The 17,047-nt window shown below is 47.0% G+C and overlaps 1 pseudogene; it reads right to left on the bottom strand.

The window, feature by feature from the left end:
- Positions 1-10,571: 10,571 nt before the first annotated feature.
- LOC102927876 (large ribosomal subunit protein eL36 pseudogene) lies at positions 10,572-16,025 on the bottom strand (annotated as a pseudogene).
- Between the last annotated feature and the right edge of the window lie 1,022 nt (positions 16,026-17,047).

The following is a 17,047-nucleotide window of genomic DNA, read 5'->3' on the forward strand; positions in this document are numbered from 1 at the left end:
GAGATGGAAAGACCCACCCTAACTGTGGGCAGCACTACTCCATGAGCTGGGATCCTGGACTAAATCAAAAGGAGAAAGCACAGCACCAGCATTCACCCACTTCCTCACTGTGGCTGTCTCGACTGTTCACCCAACTTCCCCATTGGATAGACAGTGCCCTCCACTAGAGCCGCAGTAAGCCCTTCCTTCATTACATTGTTTTTTCCTCATGTATTTTGTCATAGCAACAAGGAAATACCTAATACAGTACTCTGCTGGAGCCCATGAGACAAGAACAGTTCAGCCAAGGGCAGGCGCTGACCCAGGGACATCACTCTAAGATGTCCCATCAGCCAGGTGAAGTCTCCAAATGTCCAAAAAACCCCAGAGAGGCCAGGGGTGTTGCTCAGCAGTAGAGCATGGGCTTGGCATGCAAGAGTCCTGTATTCAACGTCTCTCACCTCAAAGAGAAGGCAAAGAGGAAGAGCAAATATTCAGGGAAACAAACAAAACAAAAACCCCAGCACAGCAACCACTAGATACGGAACCCACAAGGTGCCTGTCATCAAGCACTAAGTCGTATAGGACTAAATAGAGACTGTAAACATCTGGTGTGGTGGCTTGTGCCTGTCATCCCAGCACTTGGGAGACTGAGGCAGGAGGACTGCCACGAACTGAGTTACAAAGTGAGCTTCAAAAGCCTCCATGATTAAGAGCACACGCTGCCTTGCAGAGACCTAGGTTCAGTTCTCAGCACCCACAAGGCAGCTCACAACCACCTGTAACTCTAATTCCAAAGGATCCAACACCCTCTTCTGGCACACACATAGTACATACCCATATATGTAGGCAAAACACTTGTACACATAAAATAAAAATGCATCTGGATACTACCAAAAAGAAAAAAAAAAAAGAGCACTTATTGCTCTTGTAGGAGATTCAAGCTCAGTTCCCAGCACCCACATCTGGCGTTTCACAACTGCCTGCAACTTCAAGTCCAGAGCACTGGATGACTTCTGATTTCACAGGTCACCTACACTCAAGTACACATGCCCCCCACTCCAACTTACACATGATTTAAGTAAAACAAATCTTAAGGTGGGATATGGTGGTCTATGCACAGGTGGATCTCTGTAAGTCAGTGGTTCTCAACCTGTGGCTTGAGACCCCCACAGGGACTGAATATCAGATATTTACATTACGATTCATAACAGTAACAAAATTACAATTATGAAGTAGCAACGAAATAATTTTATGGTTGGGGAGTCACCAAAACATGAGGAACTGTACTGAAGGATCACAGCATAGGAAGGTTGAGAACCACTTCTAAGTTCAAGGTCAGCCTGGTCTACATAGTAAGTTACAGGCCACATTATTTCAATAAATAAATAAACATAAAATATGGGCTGGAAAGATGGCTCAGCAGTTAAAAGCACTGATTGCTCTTCCGGAGGACCTGGGTTCAATTCTCAGCACCCACATGACAGCTCACAACTGTCTGTAACTCCAGGATTCAACACCCCTCACAGACATACATACAGGCAAAACACCAATAAAATAAAAATAAATAGGTTTTAAAAAAAAACATAAAATAAACATTATAAATTTAAAAAAAACCATAAGGGCCTGATTTAAGGAATTCCCAGGTCCCTGCTTCCCCACCCCACCCCAGTTTTCAGCAAAAGGAGAAAATTCCAACCCCGCTCCAGTCCCGGAGCCAGAGCCCAGAAGGAGCAGATGCTGTGTGAGCTTTGTGCCGTCCTGTACAGCAGCTCCAGGCTGTGAGCTCCAGGCAAATAAGGAACTGGATACAAAAAGCAGGAATGCAAAGGGAGCATTGCTACATCCAGAATGTGCCCATCTCATCAAAGCCTTGTGAGAACCAAAAGAGATAAAATGTGTTCAGAATTCAGTAGCCTCAGTCCCAGCCCTCAGGAGACAGAGGCAGGCAAGTTCAAGGCCAGTGTGGGCTACATAGTTGTCCTCTGGAGCTAACTTATTTTTTAAAAACAGGATCTCTTACAGGGACCTGGGGCTTGAGGCTTAGGCTAGGCTGGCTGGCCAGAGACCCTCGGGGATCTTCTGTCTCTGGTTCCTCGAGATTACAAGTGTGTACCACCACGCCTTGCATTTTCACATGGGTGCTGTGGGTGGAACTCGGTTCTTATCCCTGTGTGTCAAGCATTTTGCAGACTGCTCTGTGGGCCCGGCTCCACACCTGGTCTTTTTATAGGGCCGCTCCTGTGTTTAGATGTGTCGAGCTACACAGTGACTTGCAGCGGTATTACAACCGCAGAGAGGTTCAGCACAGGGGCACGGTGCCCAGGCTCTACCCTAGAGGCGGTAAGCTATGCCAGAGCCCAGGTGTGGAATAGGCTATTGCTTCCAGGTGTGGGCAAGCACACTCTATGACATTCACCCAACTAAATCACCTCGGGGAATACTACTCAGAACAAACCCTGTCATTAAGTGACTGTTGTGTGACAATAAGAGTGGCTGTGATTTCTGCAATAATTTTTAATCAAGCTGTCCTAAGCTGTTAACATTGAACCATGTGTTCTGGTTAGGATTTCTATTGCTGTGACTAACACTATGACCAAAAGCAAGTTGAGGAGGAAAGGGTTTATTCGGCTTGCACTTTCACATTACTGTTCATCACTGAAAGAAGCCAGGACAGGAACACACACAGGGCTGGAACCTGGAGGCAGGAGCTGATGCAGAGGCCACGGAGGGGTGCTGCTTACTGGCTTGTTCCACATGACTCGCTTAGCCTGCTTTCTTACAGAACACCGACCCAGGGATGGCCCACCCACAATGGACTAGGTCCTCTGCCATCAATCACTAATTAAGAAAATGCTCTACAGGCTGGCCCACAGCCCAATCTTATGGAGACATTTTCTCAATCGAGGTTCCTCCAATCAGATGACTGTCCTTTGTGTCAAGTTGACATAAATCTAGCCAGCACACCATGTTTGAGCCATAGTTATAGCAATTTCATACAGTTTAATCTGGTAAGAGCAATTAATGAGGATGAAAGATGGCCCAGCAGTTAGGAACACTGGCAGTCCTTGCAAAGGACTAGGGTTCCATTCCCAGCATCCACATAGCAGCTCACAAGCATCCATGAGCCCAGTTCCAGGGGATCTTAACCTCTTCTGCCTCCTCTGGCACTAGACATGTATATAGGGCACAGACATACATGCAGTATATGTATGTCTGTGCCCATATACATAAAATAAAAATAAACAAATGCTTTTTTTAATCAGTCAGCAAGCCACCCAAGGAAAAGATAATGCAGATAATTTTTTAAAGCAGTCAGTGAAGTTCCACAGGGGCTATTATTGATTTTTAAGTGTTTTCTTGAAATCCAGTGTTGTGGGACCTTTGCTCCTCTGCCTTACCACCCCGGCCTCAATTTCCTGAGAGGTGGAAGTGGGGGTGAGGAAGGGGAGATGAAATTCTCTTTGGGGACTGCTAGTTCACAAACTCCTGCATGTCACAGGCCGGGCTCCCTGCTGAGCCGGAGTGATATCTTTCCCCCTCAATTTCAGAGCAAGCCCTTCCTGGCTTTGTTAATAAGTATGGTGGACTTCTAACGTGGTGTCGAAGACTGCTCTTGCCCCAGATGAACCACAGCAGGTGGGAAAACACCTGTGCCCCACCAGAGGCCCCTTAACAGCTCACCTGTTTTGAAGACTCTTCCACACTCCCATCCCACCTACCCGATCATTAGAAGCCCCTCGGAGTTGATGCGCTGGTTAAACGTTATATTTCCCATCATGCACTTGGGCCTCCTGCTCTTAAGGGTTTCTCTCTGTGACTCCACCCCGGCTCCCAGCCATGAATTCTTCCTGCTCATGCTCTGCTTAGATTAGCTAAAGACATTGGCATTTAGAGCCCGACTCCAGCGTTTATCTGGGGCAGCTGCAGGGCAGCCTGGGCTGCTGTTCTAATACAACACTCCTCTGCCGCGGCCGCTGGGGATTGTTCTTGCAATGGAGGCCGGGGTGGGGGTGGGGATATTGTATAGGCTCTTGATGTATCTATAATGCTATATGGTTTTATAATTGTTTGGCTCAGAGTCCACAGCACTGTGGGTCTCCTGCATGTCAATCTAGCTGGGAAGTGAAGCAGCCAACACCAGTCACTCTGCTTTCTGGTTCCTCTTCAACCAGCCTTCCTGCCTTCCTGCCTTCCTTCCTTCCTTCCTTCCTTCCTTCCTTCCTTCCTTCCTTCCTTCCTTCCTTCCTTCCTTCCTTCTTTTGTCCCTCCTTCCCTCCCTCCTTCCCTCCCTCCCTCCCTCCCTCCCTTCTCTTCCCTGCCCTTCCTCTCTCTTTCTTCCTAGTACTGGGGATTAAATCCACAGCCTTTCACATTCTAATGATACACTTAGCACTGCACTACATCTGCAGCTCATCCGCTCCTCATCAGATGACCCCACCTGCCTCTCAGCTGAGACAGGCTATGTGTAGTTCTCTCTGGTGTCTGGGAACAACATGTGTCACCTGACTCAGGCACCCCTTTCTTGTTACCCAGAAATTCCTTCTGAAGATTGGGTGGTGGTCTAAGAACACAAGCTGGGGGCAGGATAAAGAAGAAAGGCAAGATACTGACTGTCTTTCCTGCTGGAGGGAGGTGGAGGGGAGGTGGGGCTTCCTAGGGAAGGTTGGCCTGGGACCTGAGGATGGTGGCATCGAAGGATCTTGTGTGCTTTCAGACTATGATACAGTTGCCTAGCAGGAACCCTCTAGAGCCACACCCTAGACTCCACATTACAAATGCACATAAACACATGCGTGTGGAGACCAGAGTATACTCTTATGGGACAAAGTCTCTCACTGGTCCAGAGCTTGCCATGTAGCTAGGTTGTCTGGCTAACAGCCCTAGGGATCTGTCTCCACCTCTTCAGAGCTAGGATTCCAGGCACAGACCACCACAATAGGGTTTCTTTCTCTTTTGTTTTGTTTTGTTTTGTTTTTTATTTGTTTGTTTTCTGAGACATGGTCTCTCTATGAGATAGAGAGTCTGACATGTGACTATATAGAGTTTATGTAGTCCTGGTTGTCCTGGAGCCTCAAATTTACAGAGATCCACCTGCCTCTGCCTCATGAGTGCTGGGATTAAAGGCGTGCGCCACCATGCCCAGTCCACAACAGGCTTTCTTTTAATGTGGGTCCTGGGGATTGAACTTGGATCCTTATGCTTGCAAGGCAAACACTTTACCAACTGAACCAACTCCCCAGCATGGCAAACCAACTGTTAATAGAATCAAAGCACATATTTCAGTACCACATAATGTTTCGAAGAAAAGACCACTTTATTTGATTTATATTTTTTTATTTTGCATATATAAATGTTTGCCTACATGCATGTTATGTGCACCATGTGTGTACCTGGTATCCTCAAAAGCCAGAAGAGGGCATTGGATGCCCTGGAACTGGAGTTACAGATGGTTGTGAGCCACCATGTAGGTGCTATGAACTGAACTCAGGACCTCTGGAAGAGCAGCCAGGGCTCCTGACTGCTGAGCCATCTCTCCAGCCCTGGAAAGGCTGCTCACTTACAACTCCTTTCCCCAGAAGAGTTGGGAAATCCCATTTCCCTTAGATTCTGCATCGGTCCTGGCCCACTGTTGAATGTGTTTGGAATCAACTCCTGAGGGGTCGGGGCTGGGTCAAACAGGAGGAGAGAGCATGTCTTCTCTTCCACTATAGTGGGTTGCATCTGGCCAGCAGGAGGCTAACAACAGGGGTCTGCCTGATAATGACACCGAAGCCGTCCCCCAGCCTCTCAAAGCTGGGTCTCCTTCAGTTGGCCACTCTCTGTAAATACGGAACTTCCACAAAGCTTCAAACATCTCATTTTCTAATAAGAGTTGAGGAGAGCTTCTAACATAAGAGGAAAAACAAACAGGAAGCAGGAACCCTGAGGAAACAAAACCCAGGCGGGAAGTAGAAAAAAACCGACAAATAAGCTGGGCAGTAGCGGCACAAATCTTTGATCCCTGCAAAGGCAGGTGGATCTCAGGGAGTTCGAGGCCAGCCTGTTCTACAGAGCGAGTTCCAGGACAGCCAGGACTACACAGAGAAACCCTATCTCGAAAAACCAAAAATAAATAAATCCCTACAAATAAATGAAGTCCCACCATGTTTAATGTCCTCAAAAGATCAAGAGGAGGCACCGTGAACGTAGAAAAAGAACAGAATGCTAAGAAAAGCAACCCAGTGGGACAGAGATCTGAGACACCAAAAGTATGGGTCACCAGAATAAAAATAATTTAAATAGACCGGAAGATACACTCTAGGAAATTCCTTTGAAAACAGATAAAAAAGAAAAAGACGTTAGAAAATACTCCTTAGGGCTGGCAAGATGGTTACCAGGTGAGTGAAGCTGCCGCCACACCTGACAGTGTGAGTCTGCTCCCCAGGGCCCACAGGGTGGAAGGAGAGGACTCCCACAGGTTGTCTTCTGACCACCACATGCATGTGATGGCATGTGCAGCTCCCTTCACCACACACACAGACAAAAGAAATAAAAAAAAAATTCTTCCAAAAAGAAAATATTTTTAAATAAGTGTTCCAAAAGTCTTTAAATTGTGGTCAAGAGAGAACAGAGAAAGTGGTAGGAAGAAGTTAGGGAAGGAAGAGTACTAAGAAATCTCTCAGAACTAAAGAATGTGATGTTCAAACTGAGAGGGTCCACTGCGTGCCTGGCTCTTGAACCAGAAGTTAGGCCTTGCCAAGGCACATCATGCTGAGACTCCAGTACATTAAGAGCAAATATAAGATCATAAAAGCTTTTAGGGAAAAAAACAGATTACATACCAAAATTTCAGAACTGAAAAGATATCAGATGCCTGAAAATGTTGAAAAGAATAACTTCTAGTCTATAATTCTACCAAAATCCTAAACACTGTTAAAACTCTAGAGTGATAGGATGTTAAAGAACTTTTCAAGCCAGGCAGTGGTGGCACATGCATTTAACCCCAGCACTCGGGAGGCAGAGCCAGGCAGATCTCTGTGAGTTTAAGGCCAGCCTGGTCTACAGAGAGAGATCCAGGACAGGCACCAATAACTACACAGAGAAACCCTGTCTCGAAAAACCAAAGAGTAAAAATGATGTCTTCAGATTTGTTGAGTATCAGAATCTTGCCTCCCACGTACCTTTTCTGTGGTAGCTGCTGGAAAGTGCACTAAACAGAATGATGAGGTAAATTGGGGGAGACATAGAACCCAGGAAAAAGAAATTAAGTGCAGAAAACAGATCACATGGATTTTCAGGATAACAGATTTAAAAAAAAAAAAGTCTTAAAATATACGTAGCACTGGGGGAGGGAGAGGAAGAGAGAGGAGAGGAGGAGGAAACAGAGGCTGAGGATTGAGGCGGAAAGGGAAGAGCAACTTTGATATGCTGTCTGTTTATTTATGTAGAAAACTGTCTGAGAGAGGCTAGGGAAAGTCAAGGAAAACTAAAATTTAAAAAAAATAATATGACAATATATGGTTTGGATGTGTCCCTCAAAGTACATGTTGATGGTATGCCTTCTGGAGGTTGTTAGGATTCTGCCACTCCAGCTATACGACTGCACATGCGCAGTTTCGTAGCTAAGTAAGGGGTCTTACGTCTTACACCCTCCGTGCACTTCGTGATTGTGCAAATGCGCGCAGCACGGTCAGAAAATCTGCACATGCGTGGCGTAGCTCTGTAAGCCTGCTTCCCTGTCCCCCCCCCCCAACTCTCTCTCTCTCTCTCTCTCTCTCTCTCTCTCTCTCTCTCTCTCTCTCTCTCTCTCTCTCTCTTTCTCTACGAGTCTCTTCCCAGGCCTGGTTACTCTCTTCTGCCCCCCCCCCAATAAAGCTCTGATACTGGGTTTTGTCCTGGCTCATGACCTTTCCTCGCACGGTAACAACACCACTCATTATTTAAAACCAACAGAGGTGACAGAGGTTAAATGTGGTTATCAGAGTGGCCCCTGGGATGGATTGGCCTCTGAGACATGTTGAGGCATGTTGCTCTTCTCAGCCAAAGAATGCTCTGCTCTGTGTTACCTCACCAGATCCAGCATCAAGTTCTTGAATTTCCCAATCTCTAGAACTGAGTGATAAGGAAACCTGTATTGTTGATATCACCCAAGTCTGAGATGTTTTGTTATAGCAGTAGAAAACAACGTCAGGGTAAAGTAAAGGCCATTTAAGAAATGTCACAAGTGTCTACCTACCCAGTCACTGCCACATAAACATTGAATATTCATTTAACTGATGATCATCATGTAACTCCACGAAGATGAATTATGCTGCAGACAGTTACAGAGGGAGCTAACTTTGAAGAAGAGTATATGCTTACCTATACAATAGAAAATCAAAATAAAATTTGAAAATTGAGCGTGTGCTATGGTGGGGCATGCCTTTAATCCTAGCACTTGGGAGGCAGAGACAGGTGCATCTCTGTGAGTTTGAAGCCAGCCTGTTCTACAGAGCAAGGCAGTTACACAGAGAAACCCTGTCTGAAAAACAAAAAAAACCCCCCAAAAACAGAAAAATTGAAAACTGGGGAAATGGAGGGCTAGAAATTCAAGTAATATTTGGAACAAGTATCAGCAAACTATGCCCATGGCTAAGCTTTTTTGTTGTTGTTTGTTTGTTTTTTTCGAGACAGAGTTTCTGTGTGTAGTTCTGGTGCCTGTCCTGGATCTCGCTCTGTAGACCAGGCTGGCCTCGAACTCACAGAGGTCCGCCTGGCTGTGCCTCCCGAGTGCTGGGATTAAAAGGCATGGGCCACCACAGCCTGGAGGCTAAGCTTATTTTTGTAAATAAATTTCTTCGTAGATAAAGTTTTACTGGGACACAGTCACACCTGTCTTTTAACAGCAAAACCCCAGGATCTGCCTATTTCTGCCTCCTTAACCCAATTGTAGTGTTCCAGACTACATGGGGCTGGCCATCCAACATCAGGTCTTCAGCTTTCACATGGGGCTGGCCATCCAACGTCAGGGTTCAAGCTTTTACAGCAAGCACTTCAACCTCTGAGCCATCTCTTAGCTCTCACTGGGTCATCGGGCTCATCTGATAGGCTAGGCTGGCTGGCCAGTGAGCCCTTAGGGATCTCCCGTATGCTTCTGCGGTGCTGGGATCACAGAAACATGTCCCTGCACCTGATCTTTTACGTGAGTGAGGGGGGTCAAACTCGGGCCCTCAAGCTTGTCTGAAGAGCATTTTTCCAGCTAAGCCATCTCCCTAGCCCCAGCTAGTTTTTTTTTTTTTTTTTTTTTTGTTTTTTTTTTTTTTTGTTTTTTTTTTAAATATGGCATGGTCTGTAACCGCACTTGGAAGGATCACCGGTTCAACACCAGCCTGGGCTACACAGTAAGACCTTGTCTCAAAACAAACAAGACCAATATTAGTTGACTTTTGAAATTATATGCATTGCTATTTTGTTACAAATAAATCCTTTCATGCTGTTGCTCTGATGAGGGAGGCACTAGCCTAGCATCAGGGCTGGCACTGCACCATGCTCGGCTGTCCCCTCTTGCCAGCTGTCACCCTACCATCTAAATGGGGCTGAGTGAGTCAGAACTGCTTGGCCAGGGTTTTACAGGCACTAGACATGGGGCCATAGACCCCAAATCTAGAGGGAACCCTGTGGGTCAGCATCCTGTCTCAAGCCACACTGGATACTGTAAGCATCATCCAGAGGCCCGGCACGACAGCAGAGTGGTTTTGGTGGCTGCGAGTGACAAGTGTCGGGCGGCCTTGCTTCATAAAATCCAACAGCTCCTGTAATTAGGTATGACCTGCACACATTATTTAACGTCTCTGTGTCTCACTTTTGTTGTTGGTTAAATGGGGGTTAATCACACCTCCTTATACAGGGCTGTGGCAAGCCTTCCTCTGCAAGCAAACATGAACACATTGCACAGTGGCCCAATAAATGTCAGCTATGATTTTCATTTGTCACAGATGTCTTAGATGAGGTCCAGGCAGGGAAAGTGGTATGCACAATGTCACATGCAGATTAGAGTCGGCTAGGACTGGTGCCTGGGACTCTTCTGTCTCCTGGCAACAATACCCCCTTGAACCTCTTCCCAGTGCTTAGCATCTTTGGACAGATAATGCAAATTAACAACAGCGGGCAGGTGATGAATGGGAGGATGGAGACAGAGAAGAAAGTGTTTACTGTGCTGTTCTCTGTCTCTCTATCTCTGTGTCTCTGTGTGCCTGTCTCTCTGTGTCTGTCTGTCTGTCTGTCTGTCTGTCTCTCTCTCTCTCTGTGTGTGTGTGTGTGTGTGTCCATGTGTCTATGTGTCTCTGTTGGGGGTTGAACCCAGTTCCTTGTGCACGTGAGGCAAGCGCTTTACCAACTGAGCTACCCGTTCCCTGTGCTTTTAAATGTTTCAAACCACGTGACTGCATTATTAACACAAACTAGAGAGGCAAATGGATGGATGAACTGAAAAGCAGGATTAGTAATGCGGTTCTCATGGTGGGGAACAAATAAGCCGAGAGGATTGACTTCTAGGCCACTGTTGATAGCCAGATGTGAATCACTGCAGCTTTTTAGTAAAAGCAAACTTCGCTTGGGATTTACAGAGCCAACTAACTGTAGAACAGAACATAAGTCACCGGCTGTTCATTAGTCAAGATCTTCCCTATGAGAGGGCCTAGGTTTCCTTGGCCACAGGTGAACGGATCTTGGAATGCAATGGAAATTTCCACCTTGGCACCTGGCAGAACGAGCCCCTCCCCCAGACACTTTGCATCCAGGCCCGCATTTGTATAACCATTCTGGAAAACACAGTTGAGGTTGCAGAAACTGTTCTTTGTTTTTTGGGTTTTTTTTTTTTTTTTTTTTTTTTAATTGGGGACGACAGTGGGGACAAAGTTTGTTTTTCAAGGGAGGGAACTATGTCCCAGAAATAGCTGAGAGCGAGATGGCAGGCGGCTGGCAGAGAGCTGGAGGCTCCAGGGCAACGCTCCCGGGCTCTGTTGACTTTGGACGGACCGCCTGCACATTGTAAACAATTGCTGAACCGATTTCCTACCTCTGCGAATGTCTTGTTTGGACAAGGGTCCCCCCACCACCACCACCTCCTTTAAAAGGCAGTTTTATCATTTGTTTGCAAAAATGTTCAACTCCTTCCCTTTCTTTCCCGTTCCCGCTGCGGCTCTGGTCTCCCCCGGAGCCAGATGAAGAGTCATTGTGTTTCTTTAATGTGAACCCAACTCTCCGCTCCTTTTTCAAACCGTTCCAGGTCCGTTGGACCAATATTACTCAGCAATGCGACTTACAAGGGTCTGTTAAGGAATCTTTCGTTGTTGTTAAGCAAGAGAGATTTGAGGTTTGGGTTTTTGTTTTTTGGGGTTTTTTGTTGTCCTTCTTCTTCTTCATCCTTGTTTATTACATTTTTAACTACTAACACAAGAAAATCTGCACACACGGATTGAGCAAGCAATAAAACCCAGATCCTAATGTGTTGGCCCGCACGGGTAAATGCTCCTTCTAGACACTGATGGAACAGATTCGCTCTCTTCCACCGTCTCAAGATGTCAGACTGGGAAATGAAACTGGTCTTCTATAAGGAAGAAGGCGTAGGAGGACCGGAGGGAGCTGTGTGGGCTGCCGGCCGGGGTGGAGCGGCTGAGAGGTTGGGGGGATGGGCGGCCCACTCTGAAAAGCCGCCAGGACTCTAGCGGCTCCGAAAGAAGGAATATTCTGTTCCTGACCACCCAGGGACAAGGCCAGCCACAGAGCAGATGAGATGTGCGATAGGAGAGCCTACCCTGGCGCCCCGCTCACAGGAGGAAGGAGAAAGAGGGAGTGATGGAGGTGGGGGGGGGAGGCTGTCTTCCCTGCACTAGTCCCAGCTGGAAACAGAAGCCACTCTAAGCTGGATAATCGAGGAGGGTTTATTAAAGGCACTGCTGAGGAGGTGTGAGCAGGAGGGAAGGAGAATAGAAGGGAGAGACTGGCCCCAGAGCCTAAGGCGGGAAGGAGCTGTCCCTGAGCCCAAGAGGGAAGGACCACCTCGAAAGACCCCGAGGGAAGCACACTCTCTAACATTTTTTTGTTCGTTTAATTAATTAATCTTGTGTATGTCCCTGTAGGTGAATATGTGTGCACATAAGTGTGTGTGTGTCCGTGTGCATGCAGAAGCCAGAAAGAAGATGTCAGGTGCTCTCTATCAATCTCAGCTTTATTCCTTTTTTGGCAGATTTCCTCCCTGAACCTGGGGCTTGCCTGTCTAGGGTGAGGCTGGAAGCCAGCAAGCGTGAGCTAGCCTTTTATCCCTGCCCTACCCTGAGCAAGAGTATAAGCTCATGTGTGGGACTCTCAGCTACATACATGAGCCTGGTGATCCCAACTCCGGTCCTCATGATTGCTCAACAAGTACTTTATCCACTGAGCCATCCTCCAGCTCGTGTGTGTGTGTGTGTGTGTGTGTGTGTGTGTGTGTGTGTGTGTGTGTGTGTGTTGTGTTGGTGTGTTGTGTCTTAAGAACAGGATCTGGGCTCTAAGCTCTAATTGAAGCTCTTACATCAGCTTTCTGAGTGCTGCGGTTACAAGCCCACACCACCATGCTTAGTTCCCTCTGTCTGTCCTTCCTTCCTTCCTTCCTTCCTTCCTTCCTTCCTTCCTTCCTTCCTTCCTTCCTTTCTCTTCCTTCCTCTCTCCCTTCCTTCCTCCCTCCTTTCTTTTCTTACTTTTGTTTTGTTTTTCAAGACAGGATTTCTCTGTGTATCAGTCCTGACTGTCCTGGAACCCACTCTGTAGACCAGACTGGCCTCCATTTCAGAAATCTACCTGCCTCTGCCTCCCCAGTGCTGGGATGAAAGGCCTGGCCATGCTTGGTTTCTTATTTATTTTTATCACCTGGAAATACATCACTCTGAAGACACATTGACATTGAACAAACACATCTAAATTAAGAAATGACACAAACCTGGAGCATACTTTTAACATACATATACTTGTAATCCCAGACCTCAGGAGACTAAGGCAGGAGGATCACAAATTCCAGGCTAGTCTGAACTGCACAGTGGGATCCTGTCCCAAAGAAAGAACAAGAAAACCTGCTACAAGAGCTGGAGAGCTGACTCAGTGTTCAAGGCGGCAGGCTGCTCTTGCAGAGGACCCAAGTTCTGTTCCCAACGCTCATGTTAGGTAGCTCACATCCCCTGTAATTCCAGCTCCAGGGGACCTGATTCCCTCCTCTGGCCTCCGCGGGCACCCACACATACATGGTAACACAGAGACATGTGTAAATAAAAACAATAACTAAAATAATTTAAAAGGAGAGAGGAGCCCTGGGAAGCAGAGCTAGGAAGATTGTGAGTTGAGGGCTAGCCTGATTTACATATGAGACACTGTCTCAAAAAGAGAAAGGGGAACTAACGCCAGAAAACAGAGTCGTAAACAGGCTGGGGGCAAGCACCAAATCCATTCAAACACACAATCAGCCACAGTGATTATAATTACCAGAGCAGTGCTTGTTTTCTCCCAGGATGTGAGTTCCTAGTCCCAGCAGCACATAAAAAGCCAGACATGGAGAGGCAGAGACAGGTGGTTTGCTGGTCAGGCAGCCTAGCCAAATCGATGAACTCCAGGTTCAGTTAGAGAACCTGTGTCTTGGGGGTTTTATTGCTATGAAGAAATACCATGACCACAGCAACTCTTCTAAAGAAAACATTTAATTGGGGTGGCTTGCTTATAGTTTCAGAAGTTCAGTCCATTACCATTATGATGGGGAGCATGGCAGCATGCAGGCAGACATGGTGCTGGAGCAGTAGCTGAGAGTCCTACATCTTGCGGGCGACAGGAAACTGACTGAGACACTGGGTGGTATCCTGAGCATAGGAAACCTCAAAGCCCGCCCCCATGGTGACACACTTCCTCCAACAAGGCCACACTCACTCCAACAAAGTCACACCTCCTAATAGTGGCCCTCCCTATGAAATTACAGGAGCCAATTACATTCAAACTACCACAACCTGTCTCGAAAAAGCAGGTGATTGATCAAAAACCTATGGCTGGGAAGATGAGAGGCCCAAGTATTTTCACTAAATTGCCATGTTGTCACACTGCCTTTTAAATATTTATGTTTATGTTTACAGGTTTGTGCTGCTCTCAACCACGGTCAGAGGAGTTTCTTTTGGCAGTGGGCAGTGGCTAATGCAGAGACTCATAACTGGTCAGAGTGCTCAGAATAAATGACCATGGGTGCTCCAGGGATCCAAATAAGCCCCCTGTGCCCCTCAAAAAGTCCAGGGAGCATCTCAGAAGGGACAGAACGAAGGTAAGAGCCTGAGGATGGGAAGATGCTGTGAAGTGTCTTTTGGACTTGGCATGGGCAAGGAGCTCATGAATTCACTGCATCTGAGGTTGATCAGATCAAGCCAATCCGCATTCTAGTATGGAGGGGGGAGGGGCTCAGCCGCTCCTCCTCCCCAAGCAGGAGACAGTGACTTTTTGATGGATGCTGGAAGACGGAGGTCATTTTTCTTCGGATGCGTGGCCACTGCTAGATCACGTGTGCTCTAATGGATGGCCCCACACCCATGTGTATACAGGCAGCTCTAACTGGACTTGGTGAGCTATTCTAAAACAGGGAAGACAAAAGAGGAGGAGAGAAGACATGAAGGGGGAGATGAAAGCAGGAGAGTTGGAGGAAGGAGTGTGGAGACATATGGTCAGAATACTTTGTGCACAGGTATGAAACTTTCAAAGATAAATTAACATTTTATCTTAAAAATGAAACCAAAAAAGGTGGATAGCCACTGAGGTAGATAACCAACATTAGCCTCTGGCCTATACACACACACACACACACACACACACACAGCGTGCACATACACACAGGTAAGACAGGAGATGAAAGAGACTGGAGGCGAAGGGAGATTCTGTTTACTTGTTTCTGTTGTTGTTGGTCTGGTTTTGTTTCAAGACAGGGCTGTTCTAGAACTCTCTATGTAGACCAGCTGGCCTCCAACTCACAGAGATCTGCCTGCCACATTCTGGGACTAAAGGCATTGCCACCATGCCTGCTGTGTGTGTGTGTGTGTGTGTGTGTGTGTGTGTGTGTGTGTGTGTGTGTGTGTGAAAATACATAAAACATAACATTTACAGTTTTACATTTATTGTTTTGTGGGGGTGGGGTGGAGTGGCCATAAACATGCCATGGTGTAACTGTGGGGGTCAGAGGACACCTTTTGGGGGTTAGATATCTCTTTCCCCTGTGGGTCCCAGGAATCAAACTCATCAAGCTGGCAGAAAGCACCCTCACCCCCTGAGCCATTTTAACCATTCCATGTGTATAGTCCTACGGCACTGAGAACCACCAGTCTGCTTTCTATACGTTGAGGTCTCTGACTACTCTAGCTGCCCCATATAGTGGACACATAAAGCACTTACCTTCTGGTGAATTATTTCACTCAGCTTGATACCCTCAAAGCTCACCCACCGGGTGGCAGTGGCACACGCCAGGAGGATCTCTGTGAGTTTGAGGTCAGCCTGGTCTATAGAGTGAGCTCCAGGACAGGCACCAAAACTACACAGAGAAACCCTGTTTACAACAACAACAACAACAAAAAGCTCACCCATGTTGTAGCCTGGTTTGGTAGCTCGCGCTCTCTCTCTCTCTCTCTCTCTCTCTCTCTCTCTCTCTCTCTCTCTCTCTCTCTCTCTCTCTCTCTCTCTGCTGGTAGCAACTTTTATTGGGGGTGGGGAATCAGTCCTTCTTGGCCTGGCCTTCCTCATGGCGGCCAGCACGTTGCTCAGCTCCTCCCGCTTCCTCTTGGCGCTGATGTACGTGCCCACCCTCTTCTTGATGAACTTGAGCGCACGCGCTTGTCCTTGGACACCTTGAGCAGCTCCATGGCGCGCCGCCGCACGAACTTGGTGTGCTTGGTGAAGCGCCCGCGCCTCCAGCTGTGTCTCGGCTTGCTGACGTTCTTCGTCACCTTGTGGCCCTTGTTGAGGCCCACGGCCATGGGGTAGCGCAGGGCCATGGCTGCTGCTCTCCGAAGGTGGCCGCAACAGGAAGCGGCATCTCGGTTTTTTTAAAGTTGAGTATATATACTTCATTGTATGGATAGACCTGACTGAGCTGATCTGTCTGTTGATGGACATTTGGACTCCTTCCACCTTTGGGCTACTATTAATAAGTCTACCATGAACATAGATGTGCAAATATTTGTTTAAGCTCCTGCTTCCATTTAATTTTATACTCCCAGGATGAAATCGCTAGATGGCAGGACCGTTCATTTCTAACTTTTTGAGGACCTGCTTGTGTTTTCACAGAGGCTGTGGAGCAGCTTGGACCATTAGCCTTCTTCTTCTCTAAGGAATAAATGGTATTATTTTCTAAGATGATAAATTAAGAAATATTAGTTAGCACATCTTTAATCCCAGCACTCAGGAGCCAGAGGCAGGCAAATCTCTGAGTTCCAGTCCAGCCTGGTCTACAGAGCAAGTGCCAGGACAGCCAGGGCTACACAAAGAAACCCTGTCTTGAAAAAACAAACAGGGCCTGGAGGCATGGCTCAGTGGTTAAGAGCCCTGGCTGTTCTTCCAGAGGTCCTAAGTTCAATTCCCCGCAACCACATGGTGGCTCACAACCATCTGTAATGAGATCTGATCACTCTTCTGTCATGCAGGCGTACATGCAACTTACATAAAAACACATGCCGGGCGGTGGTGGCGCACGCCTTTAATCCCAGCACTCGGGAGGCAGAGGCAGGTGGATCTTTGTGAGTTCGAGGCCAGCCTGGGCTACCAAGTGAGTTCCAGGAAAGGCGCAAAGCTACACAGAGAAACCCTGTCTCGAAAAAAAAAAAAAAAAAAAAAAACAAAAAAAAACATAAAAACACATGAGTAAACAAGTCTTTTTCGAAAGAAAAAGAAAAAACAAATAAACATTAGTTAAATGCACTACTTAAAATTAAAAAGCTGTCTACTAATAGAACTGAAAATAGTCTGAATAGCTTCCAAATTGCATGAAAGGAAGAGAAATACAGAAACATGGAAACAGAGGGTGAGCAAGACAGCTCATCAGGTAAAGGAGCCCGCAGCCAAA

This window comes from Peromyscus maniculatus, chromosome 7, assembly GCF_049852395.1.
Source record: "Peromyscus maniculatus bairdii isolate BWxNUB_F1_BW_parent chromosome 7, HU_Pman_BW_mat_3.1, whole genome shotgun sequence".
Taxonomy (NCBI): Eukaryota; Metazoa; Chordata; class Mammalia; order Rodentia; family Cricetidae; genus Peromyscus; species Peromyscus maniculatus.